Source organism: Pseudorca crassidens, chromosome X (assembly GCF_039906515.1).
Source record: "Pseudorca crassidens isolate mPseCra1 chromosome X, mPseCra1.hap1, whole genome shotgun sequence".
NCBI lineage: Eukaryota > Metazoa > Chordata > Mammalia > Artiodactyla > Delphinidae > Pseudorca > Pseudorca crassidens.
Window position 1 is genome coordinate 1,036,525 of NC_090317.1, and position 27,215 is coordinate 1,063,739.

General features: G+C 38.0%; 1 protein-coding gene across 1 annotated transcript in view; it reads left to right on the top strand.

Annotated features, from left to right (window-relative positions):
• The first annotated feature begins 7,109 nt into the window (after positions 1 to 7,109).
• The window catches only part of TMLHE (trimethyllysine hydroxylase, epsilon), a 256,921-nt gene continuing 236,815 nt past the window's right edge, over positions 7,110 to 27,215 (top strand). The window contains exon 1 of the mRNA XM_067723733.1: positions 7,110 to 7,120. The gene's annotated coding sequence lies outside the window, so the exon portion shown is untranslated. The remainder of the gene's footprint in view (positions 7,121 to 27,215) is intronic.

The following is a 27,215-nucleotide window of genomic DNA, read 5'->3' on the forward strand; positions in this document are numbered from 1 at the left end:
AGCTTTCTTTTGATTTCCATTTGCATGGAATATCTTTTTCCATCCCCTCACTTTCCGTCTGTATGTGTCCCTAGGTCTGAAGTGGGTCTCTTGTAGACAGCATATATACGGGTCTTGTTTTTGTATCCATTCAGCCAGTCTATGTCTTTTGGTTGGAGCATTTAATCCATTTACATTTAAGGTAATTATCAATATATGTATTCCTATTACCATTTTCTTAATTGTTTTGGTTTGTTTTTGTAGGTCTTTTCCTTCCCTTGTGTTTCCTCCCTAGAGAAGTTCCTTTAGCATTTGTTGTAAAGCTGGTTTGGTGGTGCTGAATTCTCTTAACTTTTGCTTGTCTGTAAAGCTTTTGATTTCTCCATTGAATCTGAATGAGATCCTTGCTGTGTAGAGTAATCTTGGTTGTAGGCTCTTCCCTTTCATCACGTTAAATATGTCTTGCCACTCCCTTCTGGCTTGCAGAGCTTCTGCTGAACGATCAGCCATTAACCTCATGGATTCCTTTGTATGTTATTTACTGCTTTTTCCTTGCTGCTTTTAATATTTTTTCTTTGTACTTAATTTTTGATAGTTTGATTAATATGTCTCTTGGCATTTTTCTCCTTGGATTTATCCTGTATGGGACTCTCTGTGCTTTCTGAACTTGACTGACTATTTCCTTTCCCATGTTAGGGAAGTTTTCAACTATAATCTCTTCAAATATTTTCTCAGATCCTTTCTTTCTCTCTTCTTCTTCTGGGACATCTATAATTCAAGTGTTGGTACGTTTAATGTTGTCCCAGAGGTCTCTGAGACTGTCCTCAATTCTTTTCCTTCTGTTTACTTTTTTCTGCTCTGAGGAAGTTATTTCCACCATTCTATCTTCCAGGTCACTTATCTGTTCTTCTGCCTCCGTTTTTCTGCTATTGATTCCTTCTAGAGTATTTTAAATTTCATTTATTGTGCTGTTCAGCATTGTTTATTTGGTCTTTAGTTCTTCTAGGTCTTTGTTAAACGTTTCTTGCATTTTCTCCATTCTATTTCCAAGGTTTTGGATATCTTTACTATCATTACTCTGAATTCTTTGTCAGGTAGACTGCTTATTTCCTCTTCATTTGTTTGGTCTAGTGGGTTTTTACCTTGCTCCTTCATCTGCTGCATACTTCTCTGTCTTCTCATTTTGCTTAACTTACTGTGTTTGGGGTAAGCCTCCTTTTCACAAGCTGCAGGTTTGTAGCTCCCATTGTTTTTGGTGTCTGCCCCCAGTGGGTGAGGATGGTTCAGTGACTTGTGTAAGCTTCCTGGTTGGGGGGACTAGTGCCTGTGTTCTGGTGGGTGGGGTGGATCTTGTCCTTCTGGTGGGCAGGGCCACATCCAGTGGTGTGTTTTGGGGTGTCTGTGAACTTAGTATGACTTTTGGCTGCCTCTCTTCTATGGGGTGGGGTTATGCTCCTGTCTTGCTAGTTGTTTGGCATGGGGCATTCATCACTGGAGCTTGCTGGCCGTTGGGTGCAACTGGGTCTTAGTGTTGAGAGGCAGATCTCTGGGAGAGCTCTCATTGATTGATATTACATGGGGCCAGGAGGTCTCTGGTGGTCTAATCTCCTGGACTCGGCTCTCCCATCATGGAGGCTCAGACCCAACACCTGGCTGGAGCACCAAGACCCTGCTAGCCACATGGCTCAGAAGTAAAAAAAGAAAGAGAAACCGAACAGATAGAACTGCAAAACAAATGGTAAAAGCAAAACTAAACTGACAAAGTCACACAAAGAAATATACACACACACAGTCATAAAAAGAAAAAACAGAAAGCCCCACAAAAAAACACACACAAAAAAACCAAACAAACAAAAAAAACAAACAGACAGAACCCTAGGACAAATGGTAAAAGCAAACCTAAACAGACAAAATCACCCAAAGAAACATACACACATACACTCTCAAAAAGAGAAAAAAAAAAAAAAGGAGGAGAGCAACCAAAGCAATAAACAAATCCACCAATGATAACAAGCACTAAAAACTAAGCTAAGATGAACATAAAACTAAAAACAAATCAAATGCAGAAAGCAAACCCTAAGTCTACAGTTGCTCCCAAAGTCCACTGCTTCAATTTTGGGAACATTCATTGTCTATTCAGGTATTCCACAGATGCAGGGTACATCAAGTTGACTGTGGAGATTTAATCCGCTGCTCCTGAGGCTGCTGGGAGAGATTTCCCTTTCTCTTCTTTGTTCGCATAGCTCTTGGGGTCCAGCTTTGGATTTGGCCCCACCTCTGCATGTAAGCCACCCTCAGGCCTCTGTTCCCCACCCAGACAGGAGGGGGTTAAAGCAGCGGCTGATTAGGGCTCTCTTGCTCACTCAGGCCAGGGAAAGGGAGGGATATGGTAGTCATAATTGGAATGTGGGGTGAGCCCATGGCAGCAGAGGCTGGCATGACATTACAACAGCCTGATGCATGCTGTGTGTTCTCCCAGGGAAGTTGTCCCTGGATCATGGGACTCTGGAATTGGCGAGCTGCACAGGCTCCTGGGGGGAGGTGGGTAGTGAACTGCACTTGCACACAGGATTCTTGGTGGCAGTGGTGGCAGCGTTAGTGGTCCATGCCTGCCTGTGGGGTCCTAGATGATAGCTGTGGCTCACGCCTGTCTCTGAAGCTCACTTAGGTGGTGCTCTGCTATCTGTGGGCACATGGAGCAGGAAGCCCCTCTCCTTGCGCACCCCGAAACAATGGTCTCCTTCCTCTCCATCAGGTCCAGAGTTTTTCCTGGACTCCCTCCCAGCTAGCTGTGGCATACACTAGCCCCTTTCAGGCTGTGTTCATGCAGCCAACCCCAGTCCTCTCCCTGGGGTCTGACCTCTGAAGCCCGAGCCTCAGCTCCCAGCCCCCACCTGCCCCAGCGGGTGAGCAGACAAGCCTCTCGGGCTGGTGAGTGCCAGTCGGCACCGACCCTCTGTGCGGGAATCTGTCCGCTTTGCCCTCTGCACCTCTGGTGCTGCACTCTACTCTGTAGCTCCGAAGTTCCCCCCCCCCACCCCACCCCCATTCCCACCAGTGAAGGGACTTCCTAGTGTGTGGAAACTTTTCCTCCTTCACAGCTCCCTCCCAGAGGTTCAGGTCCCATCCTTATTCTTTTGTCTCTGTTTTTTTCTTTTTTCTTTTGCCCTACCCAGGTACGTGGGGAGTTTCTTGCCTTTAGGGAGGTCTGAGATCTTCTGCCAGCCTTCAGTAGGTGTTCTGTAGGAGTTGTTCCACATGTAGTTGTATTTTTGATGTATTTGTGGGGAGGAAGGTGATCTCCACATCTTACTCCTCCACCACCTTGAAGGTCCACCCCCATTGTGGTTTTGATTTGCATTTTCTCTGATGATTAGTGATGTTGAGAACCTTTTCATGTGAATACCCATTTGAAAACCTTTGGGAAAATATCTATTCAGGTAATTTGCCCATTTTTTACTTGGATTATTTGTGGGTTTTTCTGACACTGAATTGAATGGGTTCCTCATATATTTTGGATATTAACCTCTTATCAGATATGTGATTTGCAAATAATTTTCCCCATTCTGTAGGTTTCCTTTTCATTTTGTTCATCATTCCTTTTGCTATGCAGAAGCTGTTTAGTTTGATGCAGTCCTACTTGCTTACTTTATTTTGTTGCTTGTCGTTTAGGTGTTATATCTAAAAACTCATTGCCAAGACCAATGTCAGAAAGGTTTTTTCCGTTTGTTTTCTTGGAAGAGTTGTATGGTTTCAGGTCTTGCATTTGTCTTTAATCCTTTTTTTTTTTTTTTTTTTTTTGTGGTACGCGGGCCTCTCACTGTTGTGGCCTCTCCTGCTGTGGAGCACAGGCTCCAGACGTGCAGGCTCAGCAGCCATGGCTCACGGGCCCAGCCGCTCCACGGCATGTGGGATCCTCCCAGACCAGGGCACAAACCCGCGTCCCCTGCATAGACAGGCAGACTCTCAACCACTGCACCACCAGGGAAGCCCAAGTCTTGAATCCATTTTGAATTACGTTTTGTGAGTGTTGTCAGATAAGAGTCTTAGTTTCATTCTTTTGCATGTCAATATCCAATTTTCCTAGCACTATTTATTGAAAAGACTGAATTTCCTCCATTGAGTATTCTTGGTTCCCTTGTCAAATATTAGTTGGCCATGTATGCATGGGTTTATTTCTGGGCTCTTGGTTCTGTTCCATTGGTCTATGTATCTGTTTCTATGTGTTTGTTTTTATTTATATTTTAAACATAAATCAATTTTTTTATTATATTAGCTCTATAATATTGTTTGAAATCAAGAAGTGCAATGCCTCCTCCAGCTTTGTTCATCTTTCTCAGGATTTCTTTGGCTATTTGGGGTCTTTTGTGGTTCCAAACAAATTTTAGGATTGTGTGTTTGACTGCTGGTATTTTTCCATTGGAATCTTGATAGGGATTGCATTTAATCTATAGATGGCTTTGGGAAGTATGGACATTTGAACAATATTAATTCATTTCTTTATAAGATTTTTTTTGATGTGGACCGTTTTTAAAAGTCTTTAGTGAATTTGTTACAATATTGCTTCTGTTTTATGTTGTGGTTTTTTGGCCATGAGGCATGTGGGACCTTAGCTCCCCAACAAGGGATCGAACCCACACCCCCTGCATTGGAAGGCGAAGTCTTAACAACTGGACCACTAGGGAAGTCCCAATATTAATTCTTTTAATCCATGAACACTGGATATCTTTCCATTTTTTTGTGTCTTCTTCAGTTTCTTTCATCTGTGTCTTATAGTTTTCAGTGTAGAGATCTTTCACCTCTTGGTTAAATTTATTCCCAAGTATTTTGTTGTTTTTGATACTATGATACATGGGATTGTTTTCTTTATTTTGTTTTCGGATAATTTTATTGTTAGTGTATACAAATGCTGCTGGTTTTTGTATGTTGATGTTATATCCTACAACTTTACTGAGTTTATTGATTAGATCTAACATTTTTTTGGTGGAGTCTTTAGGATTTTATATATATAAAATTATGTCACCTTCAAATAGAGACATTTTTACTTTTCCCTTTCCAATTTTGAACCTTTTATTTAGTTTTTTTGCCTGATTGCTCTGGCTAGGACTCGCAGTACAATAGTGATATATATATATACACACACACACACACACACATATATATATATTCACATTTTGCTTATCCATATATCCATTGATTGACACTTGGGTTATTTCCACATTTTAGTTATTGTAAATAATACTGCTATGGACATTGGTGTTCAACTATCTCTTCAAGACCCTGCTTCTAATTCTTTTGGGTATACCTCCAAAGTGGAATTGCTGGATAATATGGTAGTTTTATTTTTCATTTTTTGAGAAACTTCCATACTGCTTCCTACAGTGATAGTACCATTTTACATTACCATCAACAGTGCACAAGGTCTCCAATTTCTGTACAGCCTTGCAACACATTATTTTCTGTTCTTTAGATATTATCCATCCTAATGGGTGTGAGTTTTGATTCGCATTCATCTGATGATTCATGATGTTGAGAATCCTTTCATGTGCTTATTGGCCATTTAGATTTCTCCATATCTTCTTTGGAGAAATGTCTGTTCAAGGGCTTTTTCCATTTTTGAATCAGGTTGTTTGTTGTTGTTGAGTTTTAGGAGTTCACTATATATTCTGGATATTGATCCTTTATCAGATATATGATCTGAAAACATTTTCTCCCATACTGTGGGCTGCCTTTTTACTGTTTATACTGTCTTTTGATGCACAAAGTTTTAAAATTTTCATGAATTCCAATTTGTCTATTTTTTCCTTTTGTTTCTTGTGCCCTTGGTGTCATATCCAAGAAACCATTGCCAAATCCAATGTCATGAAGATTTTCCCTTATCTTTTTTCTAAGAGTTTTAGAGTCTTATGTCTTACATTTATCTATCTGATCTATTTTGAGTTAATTTTTTTATATGGTGTTAGATTAGGGTCCAACTTCATTCTTTTGCATGTGGATATTTAGTTTTCCCAGCACCATTTGTTTAAAAGACTGTCCTTTCTCCCATTAAATGGTCTTGGTAACCTTGCAAAAATTATTTGACCATATGCATGAGAGTTTATCTCTGGGCTCTCTATCATATTCCATTGATCAATATGTCTGTCTTTATCCCAGTACCACACTGGTTTTGATTTGCATTTTCTGATGATTAGTGATTATAAGTGCCTATTCATATGCTTGGCCATTTGTGTATCTTCTTTGGAGAAATGTCTATTCATTTCCTTAGCCCACTTTTTGTTTGAGTTCCTTATATATTTTGGATATTAATCCCTTATTAGATGTATGGTTTACAAATATTTTCTCTCATCCCATAGGTTGTTTCCTCACTCTGTTGATTGTTTCCTTGCTGTGCAGAAGCTTTTTGGTTTCATGCAATTCCATTTGTTTATTTTTCTTCTGTTGCCTTTGTTTTGGGTGTTTGTGATGCTTAATTTCATGTATTAACTTGATTGGGCTAAGGAATGCCCAGATAGCTGGCAGATCATTATTTCTGGTGTGTCTGTGAGGATGTTTCTAGAAGAGATAGCCATTTGATTCAATAGACTGAGTAAATAAATCTACCCTCAACAATGTGGGAGGGGAACATCGAATCTGTTGGGGGACCTGAATGGAGCAAAAAGTCAAAGGAGGGGCAAATTCTCTCTCTTTTTTTGAGCCGGGATGTCCATCTTTTCCTGTCATCAGACATCAGAGCTCCTGGTTCTTGGGACTTCAGACTTCAGGACTTACATCAGTGGTTTTTTGGTTCTCAGGTCTTTGATGTTGGACTGAGAGTCATACCATTGGCTTCCCTGGTTCTCAGGCCTTCAGACATGGACTGAATTATACCATCAGAATTCCTGGTTCTCCAGCTTTCAGATAGCAGATTGTAGGACTTCTTGTCTCCATGACCACATGAGCCAATTCCTATAATAAATCTCATATCTATCTATCTATCTATCTATCTATCTATCTATCTATCTATCTCTGTCTCTATCTCTAAGGTTCTGTTTCACGGAAGATCCCTGACTAATACAGGGTCATATCCAAAAAAAATCATTGTGCAGACCCATGTCAAGAAGTTTTCCCCTGTGATTTATTCTAGTAGTTTTACAGTTTCAGGTCTTATGTTTCAGTCTTTAATCCATTTGAGTTAATTTTCATATAAGGTGTGAGATAAGGGTCCAAGTCCATTCTTAGATATTTACAAAAAGAAAATTTTCTTTTTGTAAATATCCAATTTTCCCAATACTATTTATTGAAATGATTATTTTTCCTCATTGTATATTCTTGCACCCTTGTCAAGGATCAGTTGACTGTAGGGGTATAGATTTATTTCTAGGCTTTCTATTCTGTTCCATTGGTATGTGTGTATATTTTTATGCCCGTATCCTATTGTTTCAATTACTTTAGCTTTGTAATACATTTTGAAAACAGGAAGTGTGTTGTTTCCATCTTAGTTCTTGCAAAAGATTGCTTTGATTACTCAGAGTCTTTCGTGGTACCATATGAATTTTAGAATTGTTTTTCCTATTTCTGTATAAAATGCCATTGAAATTTTCATAGGAGTTGCATTGAATCTATAGATGACTTTGGACAGTATGGACATTTTAACAATATTAATTATTCCAACTCATGGACACGGGATATCTTTCCATTCATTTTTGTCTTCTTCAATTTCTTTCATCAATGTTTTATAGTTTTTCAGTATACACATTGCTCTCTTCCTTTGTTAAATTTATTCCTAAGTATTTTATTCTTTTTGATGTTATTGTAAACGGCATTGTTTTCTTAATTTCTTTTTTAGATAGTTGGTTGATTGTATATAGAAATGAAACTTATTTTTTTGTGTGGATTTTGTATCCTGCAACTTTTTAAAATTCATTGATTAGTTCTAACAATGTTTATGTGACATCTTTAGGGTTTTCTGTGTATAAGATCATGTCATCTGCAAACAAACATTACTTCTTCTTTTCTCATTTGGATGCCTTTTATTTCTTTTTCTTGCCTAATTGCTCTGGTTAGGACTTCCAATGCTATGTTGAATTGAAATGGTGAGAGTGGACATTCTTGTCTTGTTCCTGATCTTAGAGGAAAATCTTTCAACTTTTTACCATTGACTATGATGTTAATTGCGGGCTTATCATATATACCCTTTATTATGTGGAGGTAATTGTAGTTGGAAAAGATACTGATATGATTTTAGTCTCTTAAATTTGTTAAAACTTGTTTTGTGGCCCAACATATGATCTATCCTTGAGATGTTTCATGTGCACTTGAGAACAATGTGCATTCTGCTGCCATTGGATAGAATGTCCTGTATATATCTGTAGGTTCATTTGGTCTGTAGTGTTACTCAAGTGTTCTGTGTCCTTATTGATTTCCTGTCTGGATGATCTATTGTTGAAAGTGGGCTATTGAAGGCTCCTGCTATTATTTTATTGTTATCTATTTCTCCCGTCATTTCTGTTAATATTTGTCTTACATATTTAGGTGTTCCAGGGTTGGATGCTTATGTATTTATAAAAGCTATATCCTCTTGATGAATTTACCCCTTTATAATTATATAATTACCTATTTTGTCTCTTCTGGCAGTTTTTGACTTAAAGTCTATTTTTCTGGTCTGACTATAGCTAACCCTTCTCTTTTGATTATTTGCATGAAGTATCTTTTTCCATCCCTTCACTTTCAGCTTATATGTGTCCTTAAAGTTAAGTGAGCTTCCTGTAGGCAGCATATAGTTGGATCTTGTGTGTGTGTGCCTTTTTAAAAAAAATCCATTCAACCTGACAGCTCAAGATGGCAAAGTAGAAGGATGTGTGCTGGCCCCTTCTTACAAGAACACTGGAATCACAACTAACTGCTGAATAACCATCGAAAAAAAAATGCTGGAACCTACCAAAAAAGATACCCTACATCCAAAGACAATCAAGAAGCCACAGCGAGATGGTAGGAGGGGTGCAATTGCAATAAAATCAAATCTCATACCCATTGTGTGACCCCAAAACTGGAAAACAATTATACCACAAAATATTTCCCATTGGAGTGAAAGTTCTGGGCCCCACATCAGGCTTCCCAGCCTGAGGGTCTGGAAATGGGAGAAGGAGTCTCCAGAAAACCTGGCTTGGAAGGCCAGTGGGTTTGACTGCAATACTTCCTCAGGACTGGGGGAGATAGAAACTCCACTCTTGGAGGGCACACACAAAGTCTTGTGTGCACCAGGACCCAGGGCATAAAAGTGGTAACCCCATAAAAGACTGGGCCAAACCTACCTGCTAGTATTGGAGGGTCTCCTGCAGAGATGGGGGGCAGCTTGGCTCACTGCAGGGATGAAGACACTGGCAGCAGCTGTGCTGGGAAGTACTCATTGGTGTGAGCCCTCCTGGAGGCCGCCATTAGCCCCACCAAACAGCTTGTAGGCACCAGTGCTGGGTTGCCTCAGGCCAAACAACCAACAGGGAGGGAACACAGACCCATCCATCAGCAGACCAGTGGATTAAAGTTTTACTGAGCACAGCCCTGCCCACCAGAGGAACAAGACCCAGCTCTACCCACCACCAGTCCCTCTCATCAGGAAGCTTGCACAAGCCTCTTAGATAGCCTCATCCACCAGAGGGCAGACAGCAGAAGCAAGAAGTACAATCCTGCAGCCTGCAGAACGAAAACCACAATCACAGAAAGTTAGACAAATGAAAAGGCAGAGGATTATGTCCCAGATGAAGGAACAAGGTAAAATCCCAGAAAAACAATTAAGTGAAGTGGAGCTAGGCAACCTTCTGGAAAAAGAGTTCAGAATAATGATAGTGAAGATGATCCAGGATCTCAGAAAAAGAATGGAGGCAAGGATTGAGAAGTTGCAAGAAATGTTTAACAAAGACTTGAAGAACTAAAGGACAAACAAACAGAGATGAACAATACAATAACTGCAATGAAAAATACACTAGAAGGAATCAATAGCAGAATAACTGAGGCAGAAGAATGGATAAGTGACCTGGAAGACAGAACGGTGGAATTCACTGCTGCAGAACAGAATAAAGAAAAAAGAATGAAAAGAAATGAAAACAGCCTAAGAGACCTCTGGGACAACATTAAACACTCCAACATTTGCATTATAGGGGTCCCAGAGGGGAAGAGAGAGAGAAAGGACCTGAGAAAATATTTGAAGAGATAATAGCTGAAAACTTCCCTAACATGGGAAAAGAAACAGTCACCCAAATCCAAGAAGTGCAGAGAATCGCAGGCAGGATAAACTCAAGGAGGAACATGCTGAAATACATAGTAATCAAATTGACAGAAATTAAAGACAAAGAAAAAATATGAAAAGCAACAAGGGAAAAATGACAAATAACATACAAGGGAACTCCCATAGGGTTATCAGCTGATTTCTCAGCAGAAACTCTGCAGGCCAGAAGGGAGTGGCACAATATATTTAAAGTGATGAAAGGGAAGAACCTACAACCAAGAGTACTCTACCCAGCAAGGTTCTCATTCAGATTTGACAGAGAAATCAAAAGCTTTACAGACAATCAAAAGCTAAGAGAATTCAGCACCACCAGACCAACTTTGCAACAAATTCTAAAGGAACTCCTTGAGGCAGGAAAGAGATCAACAACTTAAAATAATCGTGTACATATATAGACTGCCACATCAAAACCTCATGGGAACAGCAAACCCCAAAACTACAACAGATACACACACACAAATGAAAAAGCAACCCAAACACAACACTAAAGATGGTCATCAAACCATAAGAGAATAGGACAAAAGAGGAAGAGAAGAAAAAAGAACTACAAAACAAACCCAAAACAATTAAGAAAATGGTAATAGGAACATACATATCGAGAATTACCTTAAATGTAAATGGATTAAGTGTTCCAACCAAAAGACATAGACTGGCTGAATGGATACAAAAACAAGACCTGTATATATGCTATCTACAAGAGACCCACTTCAGAGCTAGGGACACATGCAGACTGAAAGTGAGGGGATGGAAAAAGGTATTCCATGCAAATGAAAATCAAAAGAAAGCTGGAGTAGCAATAACATATCAGACAAAATAGACTTTAAAAAAAAAAGACTGTTATAAGAGACAAAGAAGGACCCTACATAATGATCAAGGGATCAATCCAAGAAGAAGATATAACAATTATAAATATATATGCACCCAACATAGGAGTACTTCAATATATAAGGCAAATACTAATAGCCATAAAGGGAGAAATCAATAGTAACACAATAATAGTGGGGGACTTTAACACCCCACTTTCATCAATGGACAGATCATCCAGACAGATCAATAAGGAAACTCAGGCCTTAAATGACACATTCTACCAGATGGACTTAATTGATATTTATAGAGCATTCCATCCCAAAGCAGCAGAATACACATTCTTCTCAAGTGCACATGGAGCATTCTCCAGGATTGACCACATGCTGGGCCACAAAGTAAGCCTCAGTAAATTTAAGAAAATTGAAATCATATCAAGCATCTTTTCCAACCATAATGCTATGAGATTAAAAATAAACTACTAGAAAAAAACTGTAAAAAAACACAAACACGTGGCAGCTAAACGATATGTCATTAAAAACCAATGGATCACTAAAGAAATCAAAGAGGAAATCAAAAAATACCTAGAGACAATGAAAATGAAAGCACAATGATCCAAAACCTATGGGATGCAGCAAAAGCAGTTCAAAAAGGGAAGTTTATAGCAATACAATCTTACCTCAGGAAACAAGAAAAATCTCAAAATAAAGCAACCTAAACTTACACCTAAAGCAACTAGAGAAAGAAGAACAAGCAAAACCCAAAGTTAGTAGAACGAAAGAAATCATAAAGATCAGAGCAGAAATACATGAAATAGAAAGGAAGAAAACAATAGCAAAGATCAATGAAACCAAAAGCTGGTTCTTTGAGAAGATAAACAAAATTGATAAACCTTTAGCCAGACTCATAAAGAAAAAAAGGGAGAGGACTCAAATCAATAAAATTAGAAATGAAAAAGGAGAAGTTACAATTGACACCACAGAAATACTAAGGATCATATGAGACTACTACAAGCAACTGTATGCCAATAAAATGGACAACCTGGAAGAAATGGACAAATTCTTAGAAAGGTACAATCTCCCAAAACTGAACCAGGAAGAAATAGAAAATATGAACAGACCAATCATAAGTAATGAAATTGAAACTGTGTTTTTGAAACTCCCAAGAAACAAAAGTCCAGGACCTGATGGCTCCAAAGGCGAATTCTATCAAACATTTAGAGAAGAGCTAACACCTATCCTTCTCAAACTCTTCCAAAAAATTGTAGAGGGAGGAAAACTCCCAAACTCATTCTACGAGGCCACCATCACCCTGGTACCAAAACCAGAAAAAGATACCACAAAAAAAGAAAATAACAGGCCAACATCACTGATGAACATAGACACAAAAATCTTCAGCAAAATACTAGCAATTCGAATCCAACAATACATTGAAAAGGATCACACACCATGATCAAGTGGGATTTATCCCAGGGATGCAAGGATTTTTCAATATCCACAAATCAATCAGTGTGATATACCACATTAACAAACTGAAGAATAAAAACCATATGTCATCTAAATAGATGCAGAAAAAGCTTTTGACAAAATTCAGCACCCATTTATGATAAAAACGCTCCAGAAAGTGGGGATAGAGGGAGCATACCTCAACATAATAAAGGCCATATATGATAAACCTACAGCTAACATCATACTCAACAGTGAAAAGATGAAAGTATTTCCTCTAAGATCAGGAATAAGACAAGGATGTCCAGTCTCACCACTTTTATTCAACATAGTTTTTCAAGTCCTAGCCATGGCAATCAGAGACGAAAAAGAAAAAAAAGGAATCCAAATTGGAAAAGAAGAAGTTAAACTGTCACTGTTTGCAGATGACATGATACTATACATAGAAAATCCTAAAGATGCTACCAGAAAACTACTAGAGCTCATCAACAAATTTGGTAAAGTTGCAGGTTACAAAATTGATATACAGAGATCTGTTGCATTTCTATACACTAACAAAAAAAGATCATAAAGAAAAATTAAAGTAACAGTTCCATTTACCATCACATCAAAAAGAATAAAATATCTAGGAATAAACCTACCTAAGGAGACAAAAGACCTCTACTCCAAAAACTATAAGACACTGATGATGAAAGGAAGCGAAGATGACCCAGATGGAAAGATATACCATGTTCTTGGATTGGAAGAATCAATATTGTCAAAATGACTGTACTACCCAAGGCACTCTATAGATTTAATGCAATCTCTATCAAATTACCAAGGGCATTTTTCACATTACTAGAACAAAAATCTTAAAATTTGTATGGAGACACAAAAGACCTGAAATAGCCAAAGCAATCTTGAGAAAGAAAAACAGAGCTGGAAGAATGAGGAATCCTGACTTCAGACTATACCACAAAGCTATAGTCATCAAAAGAATATGGTAATGGCACAAAAATAGAAATACAGATCAATGGAACAGGATAGAAAACCCGGTAATAAACCCATGCACCTGCAGTCAATTAATCTACAACAAAGAAGGCAAGACTATGCAATGGTGGATAGACAGTCTTTTCAAAAAATGGTGCTGGGAAAACTGGACAGCTACATGTAAAAAAAATGAAATTAGAACATTCCTTAACACCATACAGAAAAATAAGCTCAAAATGGATTAAAAACCTAAATGTGATACCAGACACTATAAAACTCTTAGAGGAAAACATAGGCAGAACACTCTCTGACATAAAATGCAGCAATATCTTTTTCACTCTGTCTCCCAGGGTAATGGAAATAAAAACAAAAAGAAACATATGGGACCTAATTAAACTCAAAAGCTTTTGCACAGCAAAGGAAACCATAACAAAACAAAAAGACAACCCACAGATTGGGGGAAAATATTTGCAAATGATGTGACTGAAAAGGAATTAGTCTCCAAAATTTATAAACAGCTCATGTGGCTTAATATCATCAAAACATACAACCCAATTAAAAAATGGGTGGAAGGCCTAAATAGACATTTCTCCAAAGAAGATATACAGATGGCCAAAAGGCACATGAAAAGATGTTCAACATCACTAATTATTAGAGAAATGCAAATCAAAACTACAGTGAGATATCATCTCACACCAGTCAAAATGGTTATCATCAAAAATCCACAAACAATAAATGCTGGAGAGGGTGTGGAGAGAAGGGAACCCTCCTACACTATTGGTGGGAGTGTAAATTGGTACAGCCACTATGGAGAACAGTATGGAGGGTTCCCTAAAAAACTAAAACTAGAGCTACCATATGACCGTGCAATCCCACTCCTGGACATATACCTGGAGAAAATCATGGTCTGAAATGATACATACACCCCAATGTTCATTGCAGAGCTGTTTACAATAGCCAAGACATGGAAGCAACCTAAATGTCCATTGACAGAATAATGGATAAAGAAGATGTGGCACATATATACAATGAAATATTACTCAGCTATTAAAAAGAATGAAATAATGCCATTTGCAGCAACATGGGTGGACCGAAAAATTGTCATACGAGTGAAGTAAGTTAGACAGAGAAAGAGAAATATTGTATGATATCCCTTATATGCGGAATCTAAATATCAGTACCTTTTTTTTTAGATTCCATATATATGCGTTAGCATATGGTATTTGTTTTTCTTTTTCTGGCTTACTTCACTCTGTATGACAGACTCTAGGTCCATCCACGTCACCACAAAATTCAATTTCATTTCCTTTTATGGCTGAGTAATATTCCATTGTATATATGTGCCACATCTTCTTTATCCATTCACCTGTTGATGGACACTTAGGTTGCTTCCATGTCCTGGCTATTGTAAATAGTGCTGCAATAAACATTGTGGTACATGTCTCTTTTTGAATTATGGTTTTCTCAGGGTATATGTCCAGGAGTGGGACTGCTGGGTCATATGGTAGTTTTAGTTTTAGTTTTTTAAGGAACCTCCATAATGTTCTCCATAGTGGTTGTATCAATTTACATTCCTACCAACAGTGCAGGAGGATTTCCTTTTCACCACACCCTTTCCAGCATTTATTCTTTCTAGATTTTTTGATAATGGTCATTCTGACCGGTATGAGGTGGTACCTCATTGTAGTTTTGATTTGCATTTCTCTGATAATTAGTGATGTTGAGCATCTTTTCATGTGCCTCTTGACCATCTGTATGTCTTCTTTGGTGAAATGTCTATTTAGGCCTTCCACCCCTTTTTTAATTGGATTGTTTGTTTTTTTGACATTGAGCTCCATAAGCTGTGTGTATATTTTGGAGATTAATCCTTTGTCCGTTGTTTCATTTGCAAGTATTTTCTCCCATTCTGAGGGTTGTCTTTTCATCTTGTTTATGGTTTCCTTTGCTGTGCAAGGAATCTAAAGAAAAGAAAAAAGGTATTTATGAACCTAGTGGCAGGGCAGGAATAAAGCCGTAGACATAGAGAATGGACTTGAGGACATTGAGGGGAAGGCGGGGGAAGCTGGGGCAAAGTGAGAGTAGCATCGACACATATATACACTACCAAATATAAAACAGTTAGCTAGTGGGAAGTAGCAGCATAGCACAGGGAGATCAGCTCAGTGCTTTTCAATGACCGAGAGGGGTGGGATAGGGAGGGTGGGAGGGTGGCTCAAGAGGAAGGGAATATAGAGATATACGTATGCATATGGCTGATTCACTTTGTTGTGCAACAGAAACTAACACAGTATTGTGAAGCAATTATACTCCAATAAAGATCTATTTAAAAAAGAAAGAAATCAAGAATTAAAAATAAAATGATATAAATGAACTTATTTACAGAAACAGACTCACAGACTTAGAGAACGAACTTATGGTTACTGGCCGGAGGGTGGGGTAAGAGAAAGTTAGGGAGTTTGGGATTGACATGTACACACTGCTATATTAAAATGGATTACCAACAAGGACCTACTGTATAGCACAGGGAACTCTGCTCAATATTATGTACCAACCTAAATGGGAAAAGAATTTGAAAAAGAATAGATACATGTATATGTATAACTGAATCACTTTGCTGAACACCTGAAACTATCATAACATTGGTAATCAACTATACTCCAATATAAAATAAAAAGTTTTAAAAAGTCCATTCAACCACTCTGTGTCTTTTGATTGGAGAAATTTAATCCATTTAGAGTTAATCATTGATAGGTAAGGACTTACTATTGCCATTTTGTTCATTGTTTTGTGGTTTTAAAGTTCCTTTGTTTCTCTCTTGCTGTCTTCCTTTGTGATTTGATGACTTCTTGTAGTGCAATGCTTTGATTCCTTTCTCTTTATCTCTTGTGTATCTACTAGAGACTTTTTCCTTATAGCTACTATTAGGCTTACATAAAACAACTTATAGTTATAAAAGTCTATTTTAAGCTGGTAACAACTTAATTTCAATTGCATACAAATCTCTGTACTTTTACTCCCCAACCCACATTTTATGTTATTGATGACATGATTTACATCATTTTTATAACGTGTATCCATTATCAAATATTCTAACTATAGTTCTCTTTAATGCTTTTACCTTTTAACTTTTATGCTAGAGTTAAAAGTCATTTAAGCACCACTCTTACAGTATTAGGGTATTCTGAATTTGACTATATACTTAGCTTTACCACTTGAGTTTTATACTTTCATATGTATTCATGCTATTAATAGCATCCTCTAATTTCAACTTGAAGAACTCCCTTTAGCATTTCTTGTCAGGCAGGTCTAGTGATTATAAACTCCCTCAGCTTTATCTCTTCTTCATTTCTGAGGGACATCTTTGCCAGGTATACTACTCTTGGTTTGCAGGGTTTTTTTTTTTTTCTTTCAGCACTTTGAATATATATCATCTCACTCTCTCCTGGTCTATAAGGTTTCTGCTGAGAAATCCAGTGATAGATTTATGGGATTTCTCTTGTATATGATGAGTTGCTTTTCTCTTGCTGCTTTCAAAATTCTCTGTCTTTGACTTTTGAGAATTTGATTATTATGTGCCTAGGTTTAATCTTCTTTTGGTTGATCTTGTTTGATGATCTGAGCTTCATATATCTGGATGTCCACATCCCTCCCATGATTTGAAATTTTCAGCAATTATACCTTTATTTTATTTATCTACTTTTAAAATATTTATTTATTTGGCTGCACCAGGTCTTTGTTGCAGCATAGCATGTGGGATCTTCATTGTGGCATGCAGGATCTTCGTTGTGGCATGCAGGATCTTTAGTTGTGGCATGTGGGATCTTTTAGTTGTGCTGTGAGGAATCTAGTTCCCTCACCAGGGATCGAACCCAGGCCCCCTGCATTGGGAGTATAGAGTCTTAACTACTGTACCACCAGGAAAGTCCCAGCAATTATATCTTTAAATAAACCATCTGCCCTTTTTTCTATCTCTTGTTCAGAGTCCCATGTGTTTATTGGTTCATTTGATGAAGCCCCATGAATCACATAGGTTTTCTTCAGTCTTTTTTGTTCTTTTTCCCCTTGACTGGAAAATTTCAAGTGACCTGTATTTGAGTTCACAGATTCTCTCTTCCATTTGATGAGGTCTGCTGTTGAAGCTTTCTACTGCATTTCTCATTTCATGCATCATAATCTTCAGCTCCAGAATTTGTTTCATTCTCTTTTTATGGTTTTTTTCCTCTTTGCTGAAGTTCTCATTTTGTTCTTTTGTTGTTTTTCTGACTTTGTATGTTTTCTCTTGTAGCTTTCTGAGCTTCCTTAAACAATTATTTTCAATTATTTGTCAGGAAATTTGTAGATCTCCATTCCTTTGGGGTTCGTTACTGGGAAATTATGCATTCTTTTGGTAGTGTTATGTTTCCTTGATTTTTTTTTTTTTATATTCCTTGAATTCTTGCGTTGCCTTCTTTGCATTTGAAGAAACAGTCAGCTCCTCTGGTCTTTACTGACTGACTCTGAGAGAGAAAGACCTTCACAAGTCAGCTTAGCTAGGGACTCTGGGGGTCTCTCAGACCTTTCCTGTGGGTGTGCCCACTCCACTCCTCTTGTTCCCTCTTAGGGGTGGGGGAGTCAATTTTGTATGCACTCTCTCAATCCTGCAAAGCCAGGCCAAGCACTGAGAGTCTCCCATTTATTTTCCCTAGAGTAGTGCCCTGAAGCATTCAAGGTTATGTGCCTTCTCCCAACCCAGCAGAGACAAGCCAGCTGAATGCACGTGCTTGTGCATGATCTGCAGAGGCTTACATGTACCTTTTATGGAGGCATGCACAGGGCACTAGCTCCAGGGGGTTGAGGGATGCATGGAGTTCTGGGGGCACCTGTGGACCAGCTGGGGGAGCCTGCAGGTGATGCATCCTACAAGGTTTGTGTACAGACCTCTTGGTGGATTCCATGAGGTGAGTAGTAGAATCCATGACCCTTTGTTGAGTTCCACACACAAGTTGCTCTGAGTCTCCATCCATTTTCCCTGCTCCTCGCTGCCTCCTGACTACTCACTCTGCCAATATCCTAAGTGTTATGGGTGGAGTGAAAATAAAGTGGACCTCCAAAGCAGCTAGAGAAGCCAAGCACTCACTTTCCCCCATGGGAGAAATCACAGGCCAAGGGGATCTCTCTTGGCACTGAGCTGTGCCGCCTTTGGGGAGGGGTTACACAGGTAAAGTAAAACTGTTCTTCTTATTCTCTTCAATTAGTTTATTCTTGGATTTTTTCTCCAATGAGGTGCTGGAACCCCTCTATGGACTTCTGCATGCCCACAAAAGTATTCTCATCATTGATTGTTGTAAAAAATCTGTGTTTCTGTGGAGGGATGAGAGCTAAAACCCTTATTCCACTATCTTGCTGACATTACTTTCCTGAGCTAGGATTTTAAACCAGGTTTGTCTCAATAAAATGTCATGTTCTTTGCACTCTACAACACCACTTTCTTTGCTAATTATATCCATTTGGAATGTGTGTATGAAAATTAAACCTGCCTTTTCATTTTACAAGATCAGCAGCTTTCAACACAACTGACCCTTCCCTCCTTGAAGTTCTTTCCTACCTTGGCTTCCATTAAGCTATATTTTCCTGGTTTCCCTCCTATTATGTGGCCATTTCCAAGTCTCTTTTTCTAGGTCCCTCGCCTGTACCTGGCCTTTCAATGTTGGAATACCCAGGACTCTTCCTGGACACTTGGCTTTTCAATTCTACACACTTGTCATAAGAAATGCCATCCACTCTTGACTTCAACTACCATTGATATGCTGATGACTTCCACCTTTGATTTCCAGCATACACCATTTTCTAAGCTCAATACTATATCTAATTGCATACTCTACATCTGCATATTTCAAGTTCAATATGTTCAAAATTGAACTAATTATCTTTTTTTCCTCAAACCTGCTCATCTTCTGGGGTTCCCAAACTCAATAAATGGTAATACTATCTATTCAACTGCTCAAGCCATAAGCTTATGAATCAATCTTATTTTCTCCTTTTCCTTCACCCCATATATACAATGAATCAAAAACGCCCTGTCAATTTTACTTTCTTAAAAAAATATCTTGGGACTTCCCTGGTGGAGCAGTGGTTAAGAATCCGCCTGCCAATGCAGGGGACACGGGTTCAAGCCCTGGTCTGGGAAGATCCCACATGCCGCGGAGCAACTAAGCCCGTGCACCACAACTATAGAGCCTGAGCTCTAGAGCCCACAAGCCACAACTACTGAGTCCGTGTGCCACAACTACTGAGCCCGCATGCCTAGAGCCCATGCTCCACAAGAGAATCCACCACAATGAGAAGCCCACGCACCACAACAAAGAGTAGCCCTGCTCACCACATCTAGAGAAAGCCCACATGCAGAAATGAAGACCCAATGCAGCCATAAATAAATAAATTTATTTTTAAAAATCTCTAATTAATTTATTTTTCTACATCTCCATAATCATACCCACTAACCACAAAGCTATTAATAATGCTTAATTGTACTGCTCCAATACCTTCTTAACTAGTTTCTGCATAAAACTTTTGTCTCCACTCCAATATTTTCTTCACACAGCAAAGAGTAAAAAATTTTCATGCACATTTGATTATGTCATTACCTTGATTTCCATTGTTCTTTGCAGCCTCCTAATTACTAAAACAAACTTCTTAACATTGCCAGGTCACTGCCTAGTTCTTTCCTATCTCATATCCTACCTTATCCCCCTCACTTTATTCCAGGTATACTGGAATAAAGCGGGCCTTCTTTCATTTCCTTAAACATACCAAGTTTGCTCCTGCCTCAGGCATTTGCCCATGTTGGACTATCAAACCAACCCTCTTCACATAGCTTACTCCTGCTCATTCTTTAGATATCTTAACTATAACCTTTGGTTCTGGTCCCTTGAAGACTAGATTATGTCCTCATTACATACACTTCTATAGCATTCAGTGCTCTCACTACTAGTAGTTATTTAATTACATGTAATTATTTAATTACATATTTCATTCTTTCTTCTGCTAAAATATAAACTTCATGAGGGCAGGAATAGTGATAGTGTTGTTAATTGTTGTGTCCTAACTACCTGGTATATTGTAAAACTGCTAGAAAAAAGAACACATATCAATGTACTACAGTCTATTCCACTGACAAATAAAAATAAGTTTCAGATTATTTCTCATTAAAGGTCATTAATATCACTGCTCCCTTATACTAAGGCATAAAATTGAAAGCTATTTGTATTTCAATTGTGTCTATGACTTAGGCCTATACTTCATTCTCTATTGCAATCTTATTATAAAATGTGCCTGAGCTGTTGACTCAAAATTTTTAATTTGTATTATATGCTGCTTGAGAGTCATGCATTATTCATTCAATGTCAAAATATTGCCAGAAGTATTTTTAATTCTTCCTCATTTCTTACTGTGATTTTTTAAAATCCTGTTGGGTCAGGTGGCATTGACTCATCTTGGAAAATATACTCATTTGACTTCACTTACTTTGACTTTCAAATAGGAGTTCCTTACATTACAAAAGAAAAGAAACATTTTCTCTTCTCCTCTCTTGGATACAAAACCAAGACCCAATTAAGAGACTCTATTATACAGACACAGAAAGGTAAAAAGGAAATATGTGGCAAGTGATACACAATGCAGAAATAATCTAAAGAAAGATGAAGTGGCTATATTAACATTATATAAAGTAGATTTCAGAATAAGAAATATTAGGAATAAAGACAGGTATTTCACAATGATAAACAAGTTGATTCTCTAGGAAGACATAGCAATCCTAAATGTGTATGCACCTAACAACAGGGATTGAATGTATATGAAGTAAAAACTGACAGAAATGAAAGGCAAAATAGACAAAACATGATTATAGTTGGGTATTTCAACACATTTTTCTCTGTAACTGACAGAACAAGTAGACAGAACATCAATAAGAGTATAAAATATTTGAAGAGTTAGATCTACCAACATGATTTAATTGGCATTTATAGAAAACTCCACACATCAAAATACACATTCTTTTCAACTGTATATGGAATAGTCACCAAAATAGCCATATTTGGAGCCATAAAACAAGTCTCAATAAATTTAAAAGGAGTGAAATCATACAAAGTATGTTCTCTGACCACAGTAGAATAAAATAGGACTCTATAACTATAAGGTATCTCAAAATTACCTAAATATTTGGAATTGAAAACAAATTTGTATATAACACATGGGTCAAAGAAATCATAAATTAAATTAGAAAATATTTTTAACTGAATGAAAATGAAAATATGCCATACCAAAATTTGTGGGTTATAGCTAAAGCAGTTGCTTATGGGTTATTTATGGTATTGATTATTAGAAAGGAAAGAAGTATTCAAGTAAATAATCTAAGCTTATACCTGAATAACTAGAAATAGAAGATCAAATTCAATCTAAGGTGTGGAAGGATGGAAATAATAAAGAAAGGGAATCAATGACATTAAAAGCAGAAAAACAATAGAGAAAATCAGTGAAACCAAGAGCTGGTTATTTGAAAAGATTCAATAGCCTTACTAACATGGTCAAGAATAAAAGGGAGAAGAAACAAATTATGACTATCAGGAATAAAAGAGGGCTATCACTACATATCCTACATATATTAAAAGGATAATAAGAAATTATTATGAATAACTTTATGCCAAGACATTTCACAACTAGATGAAATTCACAAACTGATTGTAAAAAAATCAAATTTTTGAAATTGACTAAAAAATAGAAAATCAGAATAAGTTTATATTCTATAAAGACATTGAATTCATCATTTAAAACACTATAGGACCAGATGGACAAGATGAATTCTATGAAACATTTAAGAAGAAGTAATATCAATCTTACACAAACTCTTCCAGAAATTAGAAGAGAGGACACTTTTCAAATAAATTTTAGGCCAGCATTACCCTGATATTAAAACTAGACTAAAATATCACAAGAATAGAAGGCTACAGAGCAACATCCCTTATGAACAAAGATATAAAATTACTCAAAAAGATATTAGCAAATTGGATCCAGCAATATCTATCTAAAAATGCATCACAGGTAAGTTGGGTTTATTCTGTGAATGCAAGGTTGTATTAACATTAGAAAATACACTGTTGTTCACCATATCAACAGAATAAGGGAGAAAAACCATATGATCATCTTAATATGCAGAAAAAGCATTTGAAAAAAATCAAGACTAATTGATGATTTTTTAAAAATCTCTTAGCAAAAAGAAATTGAAGGGTACTTAACCTGATAAAGGTCATCTACAAAAAGGCCCTAATGTTTTACCCTTAAGATTGAGAACAAGGCAAGGATGTCCACTCTTGCCATCTCTTTTCAACATTGTACTGGGGGTCCTAGCCACTATATAATGAGACCAGTACATGAAATAAAAGTCATAAAGATTGAAAAGGAAAAAAACAACACTATCTTTATTCACAGGTGACATTTTGTATAATGGAAAATCCTAATGAATCTTCAGAAATGCTATTAAATACACAATTAAGCAAGGTCACAAAATATAAGATCAGCATACAAAAACTGATTATTTTTTATCAACTAGCAAATGACAATTGAATACTGACATAAAAAAGCAATTACATTTGAAATAGTATCCAAAAATATGAATTGCTTAAAGCTACATTTATCAAAATATGTGAAAACCTGCACATTTAACATTTCAAATTTTGCTGACAGAAATAGAAGAAAAGTTAAATAAATGGAGCAATACACTATATTCATAGATTGGCGGACTCAGTTGTGTTAAAGTTGTGTCAAATTCTCCTCATTAATTTATAGATTCAACTCAAGCTGATCAATATCCCAACAGGTTTTTAAGAGATATTTATAAGCTGTTACTAAAATTTGTGTGGAAATCTGAAGGATATAAATGCCAGAAAGAATTTTCTAAAATAACAAAGTGGGGGAGGTATGGTCAAAATGGTGGAATAGGAAGATTCTGAGATCATCTCCTCCCATGCGCACACCAAAATTACAGCTACTTACAGAGTAGCTATCTATGAGAATGACTTGAACACTAGCAGAAAAGACGTTCCACAACTAAAGATAGAAGGAAATACAACAAGATGGGTAGGACAGATGCAGTATAGTCACGGCCCATTCCCATGGTACACAACCCACAAATGGGAGGATAATCATAATTGCAGAGGTTTTCCCCAAGGAGCAAGGAGTCTAAGCCCCACATTGGTCTGCCCAGCCTGGGTGTTCTGAACCAGGAAAACAAGACCCCAAATATCTGGCTTTGAAAGCAAGCAGAGCTTAAATATGAGAGACCTGGAGGTCTATAGGAAAAAGAGACTTCACTCTTAAAGATGTGTGTAAAAATCTCACATGCTCTGGGTCCTAGCACAGAGGACTAATTTGAAAAGAGCCTGGGTCAGACCCACTTGCTGATCTTGGAGAGTTTCCTGGAGAGGCAGGAGGCAACTGGAGCTCATCCTGGGGACATAGACACTGGTGGCAGCCATTTTGGGGAGCTCACTCTACCACAAGGACACTGGTGCTGACAATTGCCATTTTGGAGTCCTCCCTCTAGCCTATTAGTCCTGGGAGCTTATCTGGTCACTAGCCGGTGGCACCATTATTTGGGACTCCCTAAGACAAGCAGCCAGTGATGTGGGGACAGGAACCCACCCACCATTAGGCAGGCACCAACCCTGGACACTACCAGCCCCACACCCAGGCAGCCTGGGACCCAACACTGCCCACCAGCAGGCTGGCACCAGACCTGGTGACCCCAGGTGGCACAGCCAGATGCTCTGGGACAAGGCCTCATTCACCAGTGGGCCAGTACCAGACCCAGGTCCTTGAGGGCCCCACAGCCAGCCACCCCAGAACCTGTCCGTGCCTACCAGGGAGGCTATAACAAGCCCAGACACCTTCAAGCCCTGCAACCAACCATGATGGGAACTGGACCTGCCTACCATTGGGGCAGCCACTGCATGAGGGAGGTCCTGGCAGCCAACTGGGCCAGGGGCCAGCCTCACCTACTAGCATTACCACAGTAGCTGGCTTCTCCACCAGAAGGGTGTGTGCAGCCCAAATAGGGGTGCTCCTAAAACATATAACTCTGGTGACTAGAGGGAAGCATGCTGCTTAGGCCCATAGAATGTCTTCCACATAAGGCCATTTTTAAAGATTGGGAAGTGTAACTGACCTACCTAATCCATAGAAATAAGCACAGAGAATGAGGAAAAAGAGGAATATGTTCGAAATGAAGGAACAAGACAAACCCTCAGAAAAAGAACTACACAAAAGAGAGATAAGGAATTTACCCAATAAAGAGTTCAAGGTAATGATTATAAGGATGCTCAAAGAACTCGGGAGAAGAATGGATGAACACAGTGAGAATTTTAACAAAAAGTTACAAAATATAAAAAAGAACCAAACAGAGCCAAAGAATACAATAACTGAAATAAAAAATACACTGGAAGGAATCAACAGTAGATTACATGATACAGAGGAATTGATCAGTGAACTGGAAGATGGAGTAGTGGAATTACCCAAGCTGAATAGAAAAAAGAAAAAGAAAAAAGAATTTTTCACAACTGAGGATAGTTTTTTAAAAAATGAGGACAGTTTAAGAGACCTTTGGGATAACACCAAATATACTAACATTCACATTATAGGAGTCCCAAAGGACAAGTAAGAGAAAGGGGCAGAGAACTTATTTGAAGAAATAATAGCTGAAAACTTCACTAACCTTGGAAAGGAAACAAACATCCAGGTCCAGGAAGCAAGGAGAGTCCCAAACAGGATTAACCCAAAGAGGACGATGCCGTGACACATTGTAATTAAAATGGCAAAAATTAAAGATAAAGTGGGAATACAAAAAGCAGTAAGAGAAAAACAACTATTTATGTACAAAGGAACTCCCATAAGACTCTGAGCAGACTTTTCAGCAGAAACCCCACAGGCCAGAAGGGAGTGGCACTATATATTCAAAATGATGAAAGGGAAAAATATATAATTAAGAATACTCTACCCAGCAAAGCTAGCATTCAGGTTTGAAGGAGAGATACAGACAAGCAAAAGCTAAAAGAGTTCAGCACAACCAAACCAGCTTTATAAGAAATGTTAAAGCCTGCATCAAAAAGAATAAAATACCTACCTAAAATACCTAAAATAAAATACCCAAAATGTCTACCTAAGGAGACAGAGACAAAAGACCTGTACTCCAAAAACCATAAGGCACTGATGAAAGAAATCAAAGATGACCCAAAGAGATGGAAATATATACCATGTTCTTGGACTGGAAGAATCAACATTGTCAAAATTACTATACTACTCAAGGCAATCTACAGATTCAATGCAATCCTTATCAAATTACCAATGGCATTTTTCACAGAACTAGAACAAAAATTTTTTTAATTTCTATGCAAAAACAAAAGACCCCAAATAGCCAAAGCAATACTGAGGGAGGGAAAAAACCCACAGAGCTGGAGGAATCAGGCTCCCTGACTTCAGACTATACTACAAAGCTACAGTCATCAAAACAGTATGGTACTGGCACAAAAACAGAAATATAGATCAATGGAACAGGATAGAAAGCCCAGAAATAAACCCACGCACTTATGGTCAATTAATCTATGATAAAAGAAGCAAGAAGATACAATGGAGAAAAGACAATCTCTTCAATAAGTGGTGCTTGGATACCTGGACAGCTACATGTAAAAGAATGAAATTAGAACATTCTCTAACACCATACAGAAAAATAAACTCAAAATGGACTAAAGACCTAAATGTAAGACTGGATATTATAAAACTCTTAGAGCAAAACATAGGCAGAACACTCTTTGACATAAATCACAGCAATATCTTTTTGGATCCACCTCCTAGAGTAATGAAAATAAAAACAAAAATAAACAAATGGGACCTAATGAAACTTAAAAACTTTTGCACAGCAAAGTAAACTGTAAACAAAACAAGAAGAAACCCACAGAATGGGAGAAAATATTTGTAAATGAGGCAACCAACGAGGGGTTAATCTTCAAAATATACAAACAGCTTACGCAGTTCAATATAAAAAATACCAAACAACCCAATCAAAAAATGGGCAGAAGATTTAAATAGAACTTTCTCCAAAGAAGACATACAGATGGCCAAAAAGCACATGAAAAATGCTCAACATTGCTAATTATTATAGAAATGCAAATCAAAACTCCAGTCACCACACACTGGTCAGAATGGCCATCATCAAAAAGTATGCAAATAATAAATGCTTGAGAGGGTGTGGAGAAAAGGAAACCCTCCTACACTGTTGGTGGGGATGGAAATTGGTACAACCACTATAGAGAATAGTATGGAGGTTCCTTACAAAAGTAAAAATAGAACCATATGATCCAGCAATCCCACTCTTGGGCATATATTTGGAGAAAACCATAATTCAAAAAGATACATGGGGCTTCCCTGGTGGTGCAGTGGTTGAGACTCTGCCTGCTGATGCAGGGGACACGGGTTCGTGCCCCGATCCGGGAAGATCCCACATGCCGTGGAGCGGCTGGGCCCATGAGCCACGGCTGCTGAGCCTGCGCGTCCGGAGCCTGTGCTCCGCAACAGGAGAGGCCACTACAGTGAGAGGCCCACATACCGCAAAAAAAGATACATGTACCCCAATGTTCATAGCAGCACTATTTATGATAGCCAAGACATGGAAGTAACCTAAATGTCCATCGACAGAGGAGTAGATAAAGAAGATGTGTTACATATATATAATT